At 40.3% G+C, this 13,723-nt stretch overlaps 1 long non-coding RNA gene across 1 annotated transcript; it reads left to right on the plus strand.

The window, feature by feature from the left end:
• The first annotated feature begins 241 nt into the window (after positions 1 to 241).
• On the plus strand, positions 242 to 13,474 carry LOC119150579. Its single transcript, XR_005105131.1, has 3 exons — positions 242 to 507; positions 11,525 to 11,627; positions 13,429 to 13,474. It is a non-coding gene; the product is annotated as an uncharacterized LOC119150579 (long non-coding RNA).
• Positions 13,475 to 13,723: the final 249 nt, after the last annotated feature.

Raw genomic sequence — 13,723 nt, forward strand, 5'->3', positions numbered from 1 at the left:
TTTCCTAGTCTGTGCTTGCCTAAGAAAGGGGTTGTGTTTATGTCTCCTTATGACCCCAGATCCTCTGTATGGATTTGACTGTTCATGAGACTAAAAAAAGCTAAACTCCTGAACTCTTATTTAGAAATGGCTGTCCTGATGCAGAACATGGGAGCTCAGCTGTCTGTTTTAGGAAAGGAGGGATAAGGCAGTGGTTAGAGCAGTAACCTGGAACTTTTTTCTCCCTTTACAGGATGGATATATTTTGTGCTTGACCTTGGGCGCATCACACAGGCTGAGATCCAGAATATACTTACGTGCCTAAATCCCATTGTGGGATTTAGCCACCTGGATAGGAGAAAGGTTCAAATTTTCAAAAAAATCCTAAATCTTTCAAAGCTCCTTATCTGCAAAATGGACATAGAAGCTCATGGTTTTCTTCAGCAGGATATCATGAGAACAGATGCACCGCGTTTGTAACATACAAACTGCTCATCCTTGCCAAGCCAAACAGTGAATCAAAAGGAGGTAAGAGTGTATGCTATGCAGCTACCTGCCTCTTCTACTGATGTTTTAAAAATGTACCATTTTCTTGCAGGGTTTGGCAGAGAGGGAAGAGTGAAACAGTAAATTCCATCTTTGCATTTTGTCAATACAGCCTACCAAAGGTTTATGTAATGGTTTGTTTTTCTGTAATAGCTCAGCACCACCTTTCAGGGCCTTAACATCAGTATGGCTGAAAGAGTTAAGGCCATTAGCTGTGTACCATAAAAATACTTAGTATCTCACATCTTCAAAGCAATGTACAAATACTAACTAATTAATCTTCAAAATAGCCTTACCTCCACACCCCACAGTCAACCCTGATTAAAAAGTAAATATTCCTCTTGCACATGTAATCAAGACTCCGAGCTCTATGCTCTAAGAGGGTAATTGACTTGTGCCTCGTTTCTGATTTTGATAAACAATTCAGAGTGGTTCAAAGGATGCAGAGCCAGAGGGAAGGTCAGTAGCAGCACTGAGGTACAGAATGAGGAGTGCTTCCTCCCCAGACGTCGTCAATGTATTTCTGGACCTAGCTCTCTTTCCATATTGATGTGAGAGTGTTGATATTTGTGGTAAGAAATACTGTGTCTGACAAGCCTGAACAACAATGAGAAGAATGCGTGACTGTGATGGTACTTTTATATATTCTTTTAGGTACCTAAAATTTACGCTTGTCATTGCTCATATTTCATTGGTGTGCAGAAGTACACCGCAAGTCAGTTCACTTGCTTCAGTTCTTTCCTGAGAGTGGACCCATTACTGGATCCAGTGACAAAGTGTAATACTGAAACCAAATTGATGGTTAGTGCAATGTAAGGGGAAATTGCTGTACTTAAAAAAGATATGTATTTTTTCATCTCAGATGAGGCGGTGTCTCTGAAAACCGACCCTAAGAACAGATAGATGGGAGATGCTTCACAACAATTGATTTGTCTCGTGCAGCTGAGACAGTGACATTTAAAATAAAAACACTTAGGTGACTTCTTATTGGAAACTGTTCTCGTCAGACCTTCATATTCATGGTGCTGCATCAGGTGAAACTGCTCAGCAGTCTGAAACTACCTGCTGCTGCACAGGTGAAACTCTTGCAAAAGCACTTGCTACTTTAAAATGTTTTGGTAGAATAGGGGTGTGCAAAATCCCATTGCAATAACTAGATATTTACACATGGAAACAGCTCAACAAATAAATGCTAATAAACACCAAAGATCAGGGAATGTGAATCTCAGACCTGCAGCCAGCACCAGGCTCACAGGCTCTGCAGGTAGCAGAAGGGAGGTCTGTGGCCCTGCAGATCAGTGCAGGGAAGGGAAGGAAGCGGCATCTACTGATCCGCTTGCTAGTCTGTGAGCTCAGCTGTGTGATCGAGGTATTGTGGTAAGTTGCTACAGTTGTGCTCACCCTTGATTTTAGAGCACGGGCACACTGACTGCTGAATCTTGTATGTATTACTGCAGATTCATGGTCATATCTTATCTGGCTGAGATCTGAGACTTAAAAGATGCGTTTTTCTTCTCGGTTGAGAACACAGTCCTCCTGAGTGAGTGCAAGAGGTCATTCTGTCTACTCACTTGCAACACATGGGTCATAATTCTTTTCTATTCAATGCTTTAAGGATAAACATTTCAGGTGCTGAAGTGTATTACTGCTGGGGATCAGAGGTTATTGATGTGTGTGAAGTTAAAAAACGTCTGAAGGCAGGGAGTTGAAATTTGTGTAGATGAGTTGGCAGGGATGGGTATCTGCATCAAGAGATGAAATGTACTTTTATATCCGGCAAGTTTAGGCAATAGTTCCATTGTGAGCATGGTATTTGGTCTTCTGAGTACTGAAGTTGGGACTTTGAGTTACCATTGGAGTACTTGTATCGGTAAAATGCCATGTACCAGCCAGCCCAATAGTGTGCTGATTCTCTGGATGCATAAACGTCATGTAAATCTTCTTCACAGACCAGAATTTTAAACATCACAGAGTAGTTCTAGTAATGAATAATACTTATAAAAAAGCCAATAAATTGGAGCACAATAAAGTATTAAAATATGCTGTCTGAAGTTTGGGTGTGGTTGGTTAACAGAGTAAAAAATAATGGATTTTCACTGTGCACAAATTGAGTTCAGTTTGCAAGATATTCCCGGTCCTGCTTTTGAATATTAAAAATTCAGTATTTGTCACAAAACCTCTTCAGCTCAGTTCAACACACCTGGGTGCATGCCACAACGGGATTATCTCTGATCTAATCACTAGGGAAAGTGGTCTTTTCAGGTCAGGACTGAGGTCATGGTTAGATTGTAGATAGAAAATTATGCCTCCTCTCTCTGAAGCGTGCTTATTTACAGTATCAGGTGGTGTTCACTCATGTCTCCTCATTTCATCATTGAAATGCTAATACTCATTCATCAGTGTCACTGATACTCTGTGTGTGTGTGAGTATGTTTTATATTCTCAAATAGGTGGTCTGGCATTGCAGTATCATTTTCAAAGGTAGACCTTCCTTAATACGTTTAGGTGGCTCTATGTATGTATTTAGGTCAATGGCTTCAATAGATACAAAGTTTTCATCCTAATAATAATATTGGGCCTTTGTATTTTGCTTGTTGTTAGTAAAGCCATGAAGCACATGTGTAAGGGTTTAAGCAATTGTAAAACATAAATCATTATCTTTGTGTTGAAATATGAAATGTTCAGATATCATGAAGCTCCACATACCAAGGATGCTCCAACAGTACAAATTCATTGCTTGCCTGCTATGCTTTCTGGTGTATATCATACCATAGCCGTATCAGCCAATAATTGATTAAAATGCATATATTTAACAAGGTCAGCATTCTTCTTAGAAATGAGATTAATATTTTGAGATGAAATACTGGAAACAAGGTGAAATCCAGCTGACGGCAATAGCTGTAAAATCTTTTGATCCTTTCTGTCTCTGTGTTATCATTTTCCTGGATCTCTTTTGGTATAGCTATATCCAGAGGCTCTGTCTCTCCCAGCTCCTCCTATTCCTCCAGCCTATTATATTAAAAGTAGCTCAGCTTTTGGAAGTCCTATAGTATCAGCTTGGTGATTCTTACCTCAGGATTTAAAAACCTGTAGCAAATGTTAGAGCCAAACTGGATGCAATATGGAGACAGAAGGAGATCAAAACAGGTTTTAGTGCTTTTATTCCACTGGCCTACTCATCTGCATGTAGAAAGTAACTGATTTGCATTGGTATTTCAAGATCTTGAGACATGGTGCATGGCTCAAATTATGTTACATTCCAAGATGTCATGTGAGATTAATCACTAATCTCATGTAGAGGGACATGTCTACAGCAGTGGGCAGTTCCAGGGAAAATGGAAGCTGGCTGTATAGATAATGACAAAAGTTTTAATAACTGTGGCTAAAAATAGTAAAGATACAGGAAGAACAGGGACCTCTGCAACCATGGCCATGAAAATGGGAGAAAAACAAGTAGGTAGAGGATGTGGAAGAACATAAATCAGTGCACTGTAACTGCTCAAAGTCTACGCTCATTTTCTAGACACGTTTAGCAGACATCAAAGAGAAATAAGCACTGCTAGGGCATGATCTGTGTCACCCTAAGTTTGACATCTGAGTTCATGTTAGTGAAGCTTCTCTTCCTCTCTGTTGACTAGCAGATGGAAGTCTAGTCTGCTAAGTCAGGCACAGACACACACTTTATAGATAGTCAGAAACAGGTGAGGTGATCTGCGTCCTGATCATGCTGGAGACACACTGCATGGTTTTCATCCATTGCACAACATCTCACTGTGATCGGAGGGTCTGAAAGAGCTGTTTTGTGCTGGTAGATAAAAAAGGAGAGAAACCCTCGACAAAAGGCCAGGTGGATTTTCACGGTATCTGGAACACAGCAACATGAATTTCCCAACAAACAGTGCAGTTTATTCTGTTTCTATTGACATCAAAGAGATTTTGCTACTGCATCTGGTGAGGGAGGGGACAGAGCTGGGCCCAGCTTTTCCATTTTGGAGCCCTTATTAACCTCATTTCAGAGCAGGTGAAGAGCAGAATGCAGATGTTGCTGGTGAAATAAAGCCTAGATTAAATAGTGCACATGTATCTTTGCATTAGTCCTGCTCACATATGCTTCAGGGATAATGTGTGTGTTGAACTCTGTGTTTTTTCTTGGGCACAAACCAGCAATGCGACTCTCATGTCTTCTTTGGATACCATGCACACCTAATGAGAAAACATCATCCAGTTTTGTCTTCCAAATCAGAAACGATATTTTTTAAAGCTGGCAGAAAAATATGTTCTTGGTTTGTGAGTGTACAATAGTTTGAAAGGTATTTGATAACCGGAGACTTGTTTTTCTCCCTTCCCCATTCTCTAGTTTCTGTAATTGATTTTCTGCTCACATGTAGCTTGGGCTCATCTGCACCAATGTCAGCAGTAAGCACTTAGAGCAGCACGGCTGCAGTGCCACTGAAAGCCTTCCTGGGGCTCATTCCTGACATCGCAACAATGCAATGCACTGAGGTGGGAGCTGCTGGCATTTCAAAGGTGCTCAATTGCCTTAATTTTCATCGTCTGTGATCATTTGCTTAAAAAAAAAAGAAGAAATAAGTCCAAACCATTCTATTCTGCAGTAGGAAAATCTTTTCCAAGTCAAGCCATATGTTCCTGGGGTACTTGGATTAGTAGCTAGCCCTCTCTTTGTTTATAGACACACATACAGCTGGTATGAATCTCTCTCTGCATTTAACACTATTGCTGCTTAAATAGTATTCCAAAGGACAGCTCTGTAATCTGGCAGTACAGTTTGCTTTGTGTTTAAGAATGGGGAAGAGTACCTGTGCTCTACTAGAATATCTCCTGAATATTGTCAAGGATAATCTCTTTAAAGATACCTTTATTGTACAAGGCAAAAATCCATCAAGTTTTATAGTCAAAGAGTTTTGAATCCAATGGGCACACAGATCCAAACCCTACTAAAGAGGATGATTCTTCTGTACACAGTAGGCAGCGGGATGTGGAATGATTTGTCGCAATATATTTTTTAGGTTGAATTTGGTAAGATTGACAACTATAATAGGCTAAGCAAACCTGCGCTCTGAAAAGAGTACTCTGTGCTCCTCATATATGAAGCTGTAGCCAGCTAGTGTATTCTAAAACGGTGCATTCCTTTTCCCATCTTTTATACAACCACTGCATGACAAATGCTTGCACACCACAGAAATGAGGACCATTTAAATATTTAGCTACCTTATACTTTTTGGTGTTTCTCTGCCTGAAGGCGTACATGTCCAGAGACATGTCTTCTTTTTCACCACCCAGTTAGTACCTTCCTCTGCACTCAGTTACTGAGCTGGAGAAACAACTATTGGTACAGCTGCTTGACTTTAAGCTTGTGATTCATTATACAGAACAGAAATTGCAGGCACAGTAAAATACAATGTGGGTCTTAGGCCCACTGAATGGTTTGTTGGGGCCATTGTATGTGCTGGAGAGGAGAACAGCAGGTGTAAAACTCAGAGGAGGATAAATGTGCCTTGCTCCCAGACCATTCAGGTGTTGTGTGCATCTACCCCATTTGCAAACACATCAAGAACGGTTTGATATCTCTGGAGACCATTTGGACTGTGCACTTCCCAGAGGGATCGGCAGGCAAAGGAGCCTCTCTAGCATTCACACCGCTTAATGATGGCCCAGCATCCCAGCCCCAAACTGGGCACAGTGTGGCATAGCAGGTATGTGTGGGACACGTGAACTGACACGTTCCCTACCATGTTACCCCAAGGCTGTGGCCCACTGCACTGGAAGCAACCTGGGATCTCTTTGCCTTTTTAAAGTCTAGGACTTTTTATAGTTGTGTGGAAGGGTGAAGGCAGAGCTAATGATAGGTGTTTAAGAAACAGTAAGATGTGGTGTGCTGGTAAGCAAAAATTTTAACCTGACATGCTTATTTCATGTAGAGGCACCAAAGACTGAGAGGGAGGGTTAAAACATCAAAAACTGTTATTTCCCACTGGAAAAGGAAAAAACAACAGTGAGTGAAACATACTTCTCAGTGTGAAGCTTTTCATTAAGAGATTGGTGTGGTGTGATATGAAAGAAGAAATCAGAGTTTGCACTGTTTTCCTAACAAATAAGAAGATTTTTTTGATGCTGAGGCACTGCAACTCGATTTCCCTCTGTAAAAGTCAAGGTTTGATTATAGTTCCTGCATTATTATTTATAGTTTAGCAGTTATACATGCCATGTCCTTGGCTGTGGCATTGCAGTTTGCACCATCTATGTCTGCTTCCTAAATTTATTGATCTCATTAGAAGATAAAAATGACAAAGATAGCTCATAATACTTCTGAGAAATGTAAAACCATTAGCAGGTCATTGTCAAAGTTATAACATGTCCTTTTAAGCTGCTTAGCAAACTGGTGGCAGCCTATGATACAGGGATTAACCTGTGCCAGGAGTGACTGAGTGGATCGCAGTGGATGGTTAATATTCAGCCTGCCTACAAAGCTTTGAAGCTGCCTCGCAAAACGATACGATGAAGCGATAACCAGAAATGCATTAAAAACAAAGGGAACAGAAGTTTTCTCTTCCTGTCCTTTATCTTGGTCTCTGACATACAAGAAGCAGAATGGGTGTTAAGAGCTTTGGTCGGAAAGCAGAGTTGCTTTTTTTAAGCTGGGTTTTGCTCCCCCAGGCCAAGGTGCCTCTCGGGCTTTGCTCTCTTGAGTGCAGGCTGACCTTGGCTGAGACCCTGCGCCAGCTTTTCCTGAGGTGGCACCTTGAAGATGCTCTCCCAGAGCCATGTTTAGATGTGTAGTTTTAATAATGAGTATTTCAGATGCACGGTGCGCAGCTGTATTTTGAAGCCAGCATTTGTTGCCCCAGGCGTAGCCCATTCCATACTGCCCAGTGCATCCACCAGTGCAGTGGGCATAGCAAGGCTTCCTACTTTTCTACAGGAGAGCTATACATCTGCATTGTTATTATTGTTTACATTTCCTCCCTTAAAGAAATGGCTGCCCACACTGACTAATTGCATTATTGCTTACTGGACTGTTTGTGCTTACAGAGAACATGGTTAAACTGGGCAGACCACATACTGCTGTATAAGATTTGGGCCAGGGCCCAGGTTTTCTGCATTGGTTCTCAGGGACAAGAGCAGGATAAGTGGTTAAGGAGAGGAGGATGTGGGCAGAAAGACTGGTACCTAATGGCTGCCTTCAGTATCTTGCCTGACACTTCACTCACAGTGGAAGGCATAGCATTAGCATGGTTCAGGCACAGTTGCTGCCAAATCCCTTTACAGGTCAGTTGGACATACACGGGTGGGCTCTGCCAAGAGAAGCAAGAAGGAGAAGAGAGAAAGGATAGAAATCCAAGCTCCGGTTTGCTGTTGTTGAGCATCACGTGACCCGATTTACACCAACGCATAATTCTCCTTTAGGAGCATTTAATATGCACATTCCAGTAACAAGTAAACAAGCGTTAGGGCAATGATGAATTAGCCTAGACAACAGTTTACAGATTACGACAGGAGAGAATGAGGATAATAACGTTATTAATCATTGCAGTTATTAATTCCTTTTTTAACTTGTTAATGACTATTTGCTTATTTTATCTGTTGGGAAGTCAGAATTACCAGGAAGGGGACCCTTGAGCACTGGCACACAAACTTCTCCCAACAAAACTTGGCCCTGTTTTCTTTCTCTATGTACATAGTAGTGATGTTAATTTGAGGCAACTGTACAGTCTTGGCTAGACCACACATCTATAGACTGTAATACTACTATATTGTCTAGCTCACCAAGGTGGTTTTGGGTTAATTGGTGAATTTCAAATACTCAGAATGCTTCACAACCATGCTGTATAATTTTTAATGTGTATAAGCATTCTCAACCATTAATTGTTCTATCATTGTAGTCTGGTCTGCTAGCATTTGATTGTAATAGAAATATTATTTTCTACTTGATTTAGCAAAACAGTCTTTAATGGTTAAAGAGATATTTTCCCAGTCACAGATCTTGTAAATGCTGTTATGGGATGCAGTCAATAAAGAATGAAAAAATTCTAATATCATTAATAAAATCATGTGAGGAAAGCTGATTCAATTTTTTTCCTAGAGAATTCTGAGCTCTTTAACAAAATTGTTTGATTCTAATTCAGCTTGGAAAAAACCCAAAACATACTAACATAGTAAAATTTAAATTAACCTGTTAAAGACTAAGTTCTAGAGACTCTGGCTCTGAAGGTCTTTGCCTTGTTCTCACCTCCAGCCACTGGATAGAGAAAATTCCTCAATTTCTGTCCTGAGAGCAACCTCCCAGCCTGGCTTAGTTGGGACCATGCAAAAAGCTGATGGCCACTGCTTTTAATACCATTCCCATGATTAGTGCTCCAGAGCTACGGCTGTTTCCCATGGATTTCTATCCCAGAATCCTGTAATCCTTTTGCTGAATGTCCTTACTTCTGAAGGATTAAGGCGTACTCGAAAGGTTGCAGAAAAGAACAGCAAGAACAATTGAAAGTCTGAAAATCCTGCCTGACATTGAAAGATTAAAGAAGCTCAGTGTACTTAGATTATCTGAGAGAAGGTTAAGAGGTGACTTGATCATGGTCTTAAAGTCCCAAGTTGAGAAACAGTTTTCCAATACACAGGGAATCTCCAATTTAGCAGACAAAGCCATAGCAAGATCCAGTGATTGAATGCTTAAGCTGGACAAGTTCACACAGGATATAGCAAGTATGAGACTGTAGCAGCTACAGCAGTTTTTTTAGGGTGCTGGTGGACTCTCAATATTTAAGATTTTAAAACATATCTTTACTGAAAGCTCTTCTACCTTGGCCAGAAATTATAGGGTTGGTGCAGAAGTGCCTGGGTGAAATGCTATGGTATGTCTTGTCCCCAAGGGCAACCTATACAATCATAATTTCAGAATAAATTAATTCTTTCATAATGAATACTCCTTACTGCTACATAAAATGGGCCCATATAACATACTATCATTTGAAGTTTTCTAGCCTTAATGTCAATATTCAGAAGTTCATCAAAACTGTTCTGTACCTCTGTGTGCTTAGCCCAAAGAAAAGGAAAGCTAGTTAATATAAAAAAGTATTTTTAGCTTTTCTGAAAGCTTTTTATGCCAATCCCTAAAAAGAAACAAGAATTTTCTCAAAAAATGCAAATGCTCTGTCTAGAAGCAAGAGTATCATTTTCAGTTTTAACTGCTTCATCATTATGTATCACTCCCTATGTATAGTAAGTGCTGCATGACAGTTGTTTCTAAGAGACAATCAGGGACTTTTCCAATAACTACATAATTATATTTCATAATACATGGATTTGTGAGGCATGGGGTTTTATGTGTTCAAAGCACTTAGCAGTCATTAACTAATGCTCACAGTACCTCTGTGGAACAGGTAAGATAGTATTATAAAGTCAGATGGTCCTCAAGACCACACAAAACATTGCTAGGAGAGAAAGGAACGGAGCTTGGTACCTTCGGATTTCCAAATTGCAGGTTCAAGTCTCCAATCCAAAACATTGTATGAACTATGTAACTATAGGAACGCCGTTTTTAGTATTATGTCCTAATACTCTATCTCTTGCAATGATTTTGTTGGCCTCCTACACTAATGCAAAGAGTAGTGCTGTGACACTACTTAATTTGTCAAGATCAGCAAGATTATCCTCTGTAGTTCTTACAAGGGCTTGACCTTACTTATTGGGCTAGTCCTACTGAAATTAAATCACTGCATGAAAAGTATGTTTCATTGAAAGTAACTGTGAGGAAGATGTGGTCCTGCTTATTTTCAAAGTTTGCCTTTATGTTATGGATCAATGGCATTATGATATGGTGGTAACGTCCACAGAGCAGCAGGGGCTAAGTGCTTGCTATGCCAAGCACAGCCCTTGCTGTTAAAAGAGTGCTTTATAAAAGGGACTACTTGAGTAACCAATACCAGGCCAGCACAAATAAAATGTATGAAAGGTCCTCTAAACTATTTAGAGTCTGTTCTGTCCATTTTGTGTGCAGAAGGAAAGTATACATGTCTGCTGTAGAAGAATATCCTTTCAGAAAGGGATTGCTTTGGCCATGGGGCCCAACACCTACCCACAGCCTTTCTTCCTACCCCTTGACCCTACGTGTCTGGCAGAAGCATCTTGAAGTCACGTGTAGGTGCTGTGATGGCAATGCAGAGTCCAACCAATTAACCCTTATTCATGAATAAATCTCATGCATGCCAGACTTGAAGGAGGAACTGATAGTCACCTATGTCATCCAGAAACATTCCAGCGCCATGTTGTGCTTTCTTACTATATTTTCCATGAATTTGTGAAAGCAGGGCAAATGTGAAGGAGCTAGTTGTGGTAGAAAAGCGGTGGAAGGAAATCATATGTTCTAGACGTGACTTGCAGTCTGGATTTATTTTGCCCTCAGTTTTGGGCACTGTCAGGCATGGCTTCTGGACTTCCTTGCTCCTAGGGGTTGTCACTGTACCTTGATGATTCAGTAGAAGACTACTGGGTAATGGACAAAGGGGGAAATGGGAGGATTGCCATACTGTCACTTCACCGACTATCACGAATATCTACCAGTTTATTTCAAAAATGGATGCCGGGATGAATAACCTCATACCAGGCCTTCTGAGTTTGCGTTTTGACCACTTCTGATGGAATCTAATCCAATAACCTGAGAAAATACAAATTCTACCAGGCTGCTGGTATGTGTTTTGAATTAGGAAAGGAAAAATCTCCCCCTCCCCCAAAGACAAAGTTTCCTTTCCTCTTTTTGGTTTCTGGCACAAGACATGCAAATGTGGGAGGGAGAAAATATCCCACTCAAAAGAAGAGAGTCTTGGGAAGTCAGCAATATATAAAAAAAAAAAGTTTCTTGAAGAAAAATAAAACCACCCACCAATGCAAACTCAATGTTTCACTACAAAATTAAAAGTAAGGTACAGAGAAGGCAGCAGTTACAGATCTGTTCCTTTCATGTTTTCAACTCACCTCATTCCAGGTAACTTCTGGTCAGCAACTTCCATACCACCTAGGCTCATCTCAAAGACTTAAGATGTGAAGAGAAAAAGCACCACCAGTTTTGCAGAATATGATCCTGGCAGGTGGGTGGATCAAGGACCTTTATAAGCAATGATCTACAGAGCATAACCAGATCATTAACTTTGTTGTAAATGAAGCAAGTTATTCTTGTGAGAAACAGAATCATGATACTGGAAAACACAAAGCAATTATCTGGTAAGATATGTGCATCCTCTGCATTTTTCAAATGCTTATTTAAAGTGAATCTATATGATGGTATTACTGTATGACTTGCCAGTGCAGCTTACTGACCATACAATGCCCCAAAAGGAATCTGACCATTTGCAAAAATCAATAGTGACCAGCAGTCAGCAGTTGAAATGGGCTGGAGAATGTCCATTCCCTTCAAACAGGTATACAAACACTTCCTATAGAGGCAGAATAGGAAATGAAGGAAGAACTTCAACATTTCTAAAAATGTACATCTAAATTATCTGTTAAACTACTCTTAGTAGCATTTGGACCCCAGATATTAGCTTTCTTCTGAACTCCAAAGTTACTCAACTCAGAAAAAAAGAGCACAACAATTGAAAGTAGTGGCAGGAGAACTGAGGTTTTCTGCCTATGTTTTGCAGCTATTTTTGAAGGGGAAGGTAGGGTCTGAATTTGGAAGCTCCATCATTGAAATCTGGGGCCATGGTGCATACTGAGAAATGGTATCTAGCCAGAGAGCCCTGCTCATAGGGAAGGAAATAAGACAAATACATACAACTGCTATTAGTCACCACCATGGCATCATTTCCAAGTGTAAGCACTTTGGGTTTGGAGGTGTTAAGAATATTGTATTTTCAGAAGAAGCAGATGCCTTTGTGGAAAGCTGACAGTAGCCCCATACAAAAACCTTTCCAGAGCTATTAATGAGAAGTAAAGTTTAATGAAGTGTTTTCAGCCAAAAGATTTTTTTAAACTCATACCCTACATGCTGTTCCTTAGTTTTGTGGTGCAGGATATTTGAGGAAGACCCTTTATTTTGTGAACCATATGTCACAGGTACCACAAGAAGTACCAATAATCAAACTGTGCAGAACTGCCAGTATGTCATCATAACAGACTGATTTCTAGTATTTATTTAATCCCTTTTTCCTGGTTCTCTGCTTCTCTGTAAGGACTAACTAAAAGCCTACGAATAAATGGTCAGCTTTTCCAGTAGAAACTCATCAGTGAAGTCCCTCAAAGATATATGCTGTTAGTATATTATATGTTAGTATATAGTCCCTCAAAGATATATGCCTGTTAGTAGAAGACCTGGCAAATGAAATATTGAAGTAAAGTAGCTTACAAATAATACAAAGCTATTAGGAGAAATTTGCAGAGGAATATGATGGTACTGACTGACAGTGACAAAACGTCAGATACAATTCAGTGGTAATAGGTGTAAAGTGGTGCTAGCATTAGATACATGGTAATGGCTGTGGCTCTCAGCACTCAAAAGAAATCTTAGAGTTCTCTGAAAACATCAGCCCAGGACTCAACACAGATGAGGGCAAGAAAGGTGGTCAAATGTGTGGAACAGCTTCTGCAGACAGAGAGATGAAACAGGCAAGGGGATTTCGGTGTGAAAGGAGGAGGTGATGGAAATCCCTGAGATGGTGATAGGGGAGGGGAAGGTGAATAAAGAATGATTCTTTAACATTTCTCACAACACTGGAACTAGAAGGCATCAAATGTAAGCTACTGGATGGTGGTTTGGAACAAATACGCAGTGTGTAGTTAAGACTGTGAATTCACGAGCGCAAGAAAAAGCTTAGACCTGCACAGAAAGTTATTAAAACAACTTCATGGAATAAAAATCTATTAAGAGCTATTAAAATATCTTCTTACCAGAGAGTCCCTGGCAACACATCATGAAGGGATGAGTGAGCGAACTGAGAAACTGTGAGTATGTATTTGCCCTGTTCTTTTACTCTTCCTTAGCTCCATTGCTGGAAATGAGACAAAAGGCTGTAAGGACCTTTGGTCTCATGCAGCAAAACTGTTCCCGTGTTGAAGGGTACTTTCAGATATTCTGTTTTGTAATTGATATGATATGTGAAGTGTACGTGTGAATGTGTGTGGTAGCTGGTGGCAGTTGCTGTGACCACAGTGGGATGTTCAGAGCAGGGCCACTTGCTTCCCAGTC

Source organism: Falco rusticolus, chromosome 6, assembly GCF_015220075.1.
Source record: "Falco rusticolus isolate bFalRus1 chromosome 6, bFalRus1.pri, whole genome shotgun sequence".
Classification (NCBI taxonomy): Eukaryota; Metazoa; Chordata; class Aves; order Falconiformes; family Falconidae; genus Falco; species Falco rusticolus.